Consider the following 6,000-nt stretch of genomic DNA (forward strand, 5'->3'; position numbering starts at 1 on the left):
TGAAGGGATTCATGCGCTTCAATCATGGCTAGAACAAGGAAGTTATTCTTCAGTTCTATGCCATGTTGTACATCTAAGGAGAGATTGGAAACACATCTACCTGGACGCTTGAGTGCATGACTAGCAGAGAGAGAATCAAATGTTTGGCAGATCATTTTCTCGCCCTGATAAATATTCCACAACATGAGTTTGAAAAGGATAGAGATCATAGGCTACATTCCTAGGAAGTGTCCAAAGCACAACTCCACGTCCTGATGGATCCCACCATGGTAGGCCACGAATGCATTGATGTTGATCCGAAGAAGTTGGCCTGTGATAACAAAGTGCTATTTCACATTCTGTGCAATACCATCACGCCAACAAACAGGCCAAACTCCATCAAAGGCATCATGGGGAATGCACTTGTGGCAATATCATAGGGAATCAAGTTTGACATTCCTGATCTTTTCATTCTGAACCTGGCATGTGCTGCAGATAGCCTTCAGTCACTAAAGCCCTATGCTCCATGGATCATGTTCGCTATCTAGCAACTTACAAATGAGAAATTGTTCTGGGCTTAAGCACCGAAGGTATTCCTACCACCAGTTTGTGACACTCTGTGCATTGTGAAAGATAATAGCAAAGGGAAGGAACCTGTTGATTCTACTGTAACTGCCTCTGTGTCTGACAATGCTCCGAAGGTTATGGAAGCCAGGGTTGAAATCCCTCGCGAAGAAAATCCATCACTCTATGATATTTGTATTCGCACGCAGCAAACTCTAGAAAGACACATTAGGATGGATAGAAAGGAGAAGATGGAATTGATGACTGGGCTGAATCTGATTCATAATCACACTCGTCACATTCTGATGCATAGGAAAGATGCAAGGAAGTGATCATGGACCTTGTTGAGAGAGCATTACTCCTGCAAGGATTTAGCTAAGAAGGGCCACTTCAAGGAATATGACTACCTAGACTTGCTTACTGCACTGCGCATCTGAAGACAAACCCCAGTGCTCCCACATCGTTCTGCCTCAAAAGATCTGTTGTTTGTCAGTCATGATGATGAAGTTGCAGATACAGCCGGTACTCTTGTATACAAGCCAGATGTCCATCGCTCCAAGTTTTCCAAGGCCAAAGCTGCAACTCCTGCTTCTGCCTCGACCATTCCGCATTCTTCTCACTCTGATTCTTCAAGAGGCTTTACTTTGGATTCAGATGATTCTCCCACGGAGTAATTCCTCGTGTGTCCTCTCTTTCCTTTTTGACACTTGTTGACAAAAAGGGCGAGAATTACATCGAGTGATAGTTTATCGGAATTTGCATGATTTTTGTTTTTCATTCACTCTTTGGTTTTCCCTCGAACAATTTTCTTCATGAACGTATCACACCGCATGTGGTGCTGAAACACTCGGACGTCATGTAATGTTAATAACCCCCGCCTGCAATATCATCTGCTTCGTACTATTTGTCTGCAGGTACCTTCCAATGTATTTTTCCTGTGAATGTTTGTCATCGATGATTATCTATCTTGCACGAACATCTATCTGATCCTCGAAGAAGAAGATAGAATCATCAAGTGATGATACCATATTGGAGAAGTACTTCAAGTACTAGATGAACTATAACTATTGTGGTTGGATATGCTCTGATTGCTATCTCTCATTATCTAACCTTGCAGGAAGATAAAATCAGTCTATGCACAAATGCCTTGTGAAGTCTATCTATATGACTGACAAAGTGTATTTCCTCACAAATATCCTTTGCATCATCTACACTAGGAAAACCGTCTCCAAAGCATATCCTCTCCGAGCAACGTATTATTATTCTATCTTGCTCTGATCTTATCGAATGCCTAACATGTAGGAGAATTACATCTCGTGTGGATTCAATTTGTGTTCTGAGAAAACTTTCATGATATATTCTTGTCACAGATCAATCCACTCTTATTTTACATAACCTTCTTCGAAGATTTAGTGACAGGAACCACCTCAGACACCGTCGAGTGCATTGAAAGAACTCAAGTATACAATCTGTTGACAATGACACATACGAAGAGCAATATCATTTTCCCCCTATCCAAAGCATATCTTAAGGGGGAGAATATTCTATCTTCGTATTTATCTCTCGATTTTCATTATTCTTCGCATTACATGCCATTCATTATCTATCATTGGATGTGATCTGTTTTGTCAACAATCGTCCAAAAATGGGGAGATTGTTGGTGCAATATCTGCCTACCCTGTGTTTTGGAGATTGTTGACAAAAACAAGTATGGAATGATTTGTTTGCTACTTCATACAAAGAGAAAAAGTCCATACACAACCGAAGAGAATGCCGTCTCCGGTGCTGAGTTCGAGGAACTTCACCAAAGTACATCTGCGTTGTAGAGAAGAATGAGCTATATTTGTTCAAGTGGTAGAGTCGAGAAGATTGATGTGAAGAAATAGACCCCTCGAAAGTTCTGCTGAAGCAAAGCTTTTGTTTTGGTACTGTCGTCCGAATAAATTGACTGCAGCGATGGAAGTCAAGACAAAGTGAAGACGTAGTGTTCATTTTGTTCTTCTTCTTTCATTCTTTCGAGTCATAGGACCTCCGTACTATAAAGAGGGGTATAGGTTCTCGATGCTTAGATCTGTTGTGATGCTTAGCCATGACCTATGAAAGATGCGAGAGAAATCTCTTTATTCTTAGAGCAACTACTTGCCAGCAGGACATTGTGATCTTCTTCGCTGCAAGAGATTTGCCTCAGACCCAGGAGTTAGCATTTCTTGCTCCACAAGAAATATTACCATTGTGCTCAAATCCGACCGTTGGAATAATGTCGTTCGGCCATTGGCTGAGTCAGATGTTTAATTTGGTCATTTCCTATCTGGGAAGGCTGTGCTATAAATAGCCACCCTACTTCAACTTTATCCGTTGGCTGCTCCGCTTGAGATTTCTGAGAAGATTGATTTGAGCAACCTCTCTTTGAGTGATTTGATTTTAAGATCCACCGAGAGAAAACCAAGAGCCCAAACTTAGACAGTGGTTTAGCATCACAACTGTTCTGAGTAAGAGTTCTTGTACCTATCACTCTTGAGAGCTACGCACTCTCTAGATGAATATGTTTTGGCTTTGAGTGTTGAAGAGTTGTTGTCCACCGAGCCAGATCTTCAACAACCAAGAGTGATTGTGGTTTGCGAAGGTCGATCAAAGGTATGGAGATCACCGACAAGGATCTACCACGAGTGAAATCAACATGAGTCTGATCAGCTCTGCGTTGATGGAGAATAGGGTGAAGACTTAGGCTCTCCAACCATAATTAGTCCTTTGGTAGAAGGGTGAAATGGTCACAACCCCTCCAACCATGTTAAGTCACAACCCCTCCAACCAGACTTAGCCCTTTGGCAGAAGGGTGAAATGGTCTACGGAATCTCTCTGTCGCCATCGAGCACCACTGGTTATATCTACTCTACTGTGTTTCCCTCAGTACTTATTATTCGAGCTCTGTGCTGATACATCTCTAATGTATCTATAACTTTTTATTGTTCCATGCTATTATATTATCTATTTTGAATGTTTAATGGGCTTTGTTATACACTTTTATATTATTTTGGGACTAACCTATTAACCGGAGGCCCAGGCCAAATTGCTGCTTTTTTGCCTATTTCAGTGTTTCGCAGAAAAGGAATATCAAACGGAGTCCAAACGGAATGAAACCTTCGGGAGAAGCATTTTTGGAACAAACGCAATCCAGGAGACTTGGAGTAGAGATCAGGGAAGCAACGAGGTGGCCACAAGGGTCCAGGGCGCGCCCTACCCCCTGGGCACACCCCCACCCCCATGGGCCCCTTGTGGCTCCCCTGACCGACTTCTTTCACCTATATATATCCATATACCCTGAAAACATCGAGGAGCACCATAGATCGGGAGTTCCGCCGCCGCAAGCCTCTGTAGCCACCAAAAACCAATCAAGACCCTGTTCCGGCACCCTGTCGGAGGGGGGATCCGTCACCGGTGGCCATCTTCATCATCACGACGCTCTCCATGACGAGGAGGGAGTAGTTCACCCTCGGGGCTGAGGGTATGTACCAGTAGCTATGTGTTTGATCTCTACCTCTCGTGTTCTTGAATTGGCATGTTCTTGATATATCACGAGCTTTGCTATTATAGTTGGATCTTATGATGTTTCTCCCCCTCTACTCTCTTCTAATGGATTGAGTTTTCCCTTGAAGTTATCTTATCAGATTGAGTCTTTAAGGATTTGAGAACACTTGATGTATGTCTTGCGTGGGATACCCGTGGTGACAATGGGGTATTCTATTGATTCACTTGACGTATGTTTTGGTGATCAACTTGCGGGTTCTGTGACCTTGGGAATCTATGCATAGGGGTTGGCACACATTTTCGTCTTGACTCTCTGGTAGAAAATTTGGAGCACTCTTCGAAGTTCTTTGTGTTGGTTGAATAGATGAATCTGAGATTGTGTGATGCATATCGTATAATCATACCCATGGATACTTGAGGCGACATTGGAGTATCTAGGTGACATTAGGGTTTTGGTTGATTTGTGTCTTAAGGTGTTATTCTAGTACCAACTCTATGATTGATCGAACGGAAAGAATAGCTTCGTGTTATTTTACTACGGACTCTTGAATAGATCGATCAGAAAGGATAACTTTGAGGTGGTGCCGTACCCTACAATAATCTCTTCGTTTATTCTCCGCTATTAGTGACTTTGGAGTGACTCTTTGTTGCATGTTGAGGGATAGATATATGATCCAATTATGTTATTATTGTTGGTAGAACTTGCACTAGTGAAAGTATGAACCTTAGGCCTTGTTTCAAAGCATTGCAATACCATTTTTTCTCACTTTTATCATTAGTTACCTTGCTGTTTCTATATTTTCATATTACAAAAACCTATATCTACCATCCATATTGCACTTGTATCACCATCTCTTCGCCGAACTAGTGCACCTATACAATTTGCCATTATATTGGGTGTGTTGGGGACACAAGAGACTCTTTGTTATTTGGTTGCAGGGTTCTTTGAGAGAGATCATCTTCATCCTACGCCTCCCATGGATTGATAAACCTTAGGTCATCCACGTGAGGGAAATTTGCTACTGTCCTACAAACCTCTGCACTTGGAGGCCCAACAACGTCTACAAGGAGAAGGTTGCGTAGTAGACATCAAGCTATTTTCTGGCGCCATTGTCGGGGAGGTGTGTGCTTGAAGGTATATCTTTAGATCTTGCAATCGAATCTTTTTGTTTCTTGTTTATCACTAGTTTAGTCTATAAAAGAAAATTACAAAAAAATATGGAATCGAGGGTGCCTCATATACTTCATCTTTTTAATGTCTTCCGTGAAAATAAGGATTCCGATAATTGTGCTCAATTGCTAGAGGAAGAATGCATTAAAATGTTTGGCACTAAATCTTTGAATGATGAGCATGATTGCAATGTCATTAGTATGAATTATTTGAATACCCATGATGCTAATGATATGCAAAGCTACAAGCTTGGGGAAGCTATGTTTGATAAAGATGATATTTTTTGTCCCCCAAGTTTTGATGAGCAAATTTATTATGATGAAAGCATGCCTCGTATTTATGATGATTATTGTGATGACACGTATGCTATAAAGAATAAACATAACCATGAAACTTGTCATCTTGATTCTAATTTTCAATTGGATTATGCTTCGCATGATAGTTATTTTGTTGAGTTTTCTCCCACTATGTCAGCGACAAGGCACTGGACGAGCGCGAAGCAGAGAACCGTTCCAATCTCAAGCCCAGTCCAAGGCCCAAGCGCAAGCCGCAACTCCCGCATCGGCTTGCAGGCCCAGAATGGGCCCTTGGTCTTGTAACGGTATAAGGGAGCGTCTCTTCTGGTAGAGAGCAGGCGGCCGGACGGCTAGACTGAAAGAGTAGCGTGTGTGCTCCTCTCCTCCCCTCTCGATCCCCCTCTCCCCATGGATTTGTAGCTCGAATTCGTAATTATGGAGTAATTGAGAGATAGCCCTGACAAT

This window comes from Triticum dicoccoides, chromosome 5B, assembly GCF_002162155.2.
Source record: "Triticum dicoccoides isolate Atlit2015 ecotype Zavitan chromosome 5B, WEW_v2.0, whole genome shotgun sequence".
NCBI lineage: Eukaryota > Viridiplantae > Streptophyta > Magnoliopsida > Poales > Poaceae > Triticum > Triticum dicoccoides.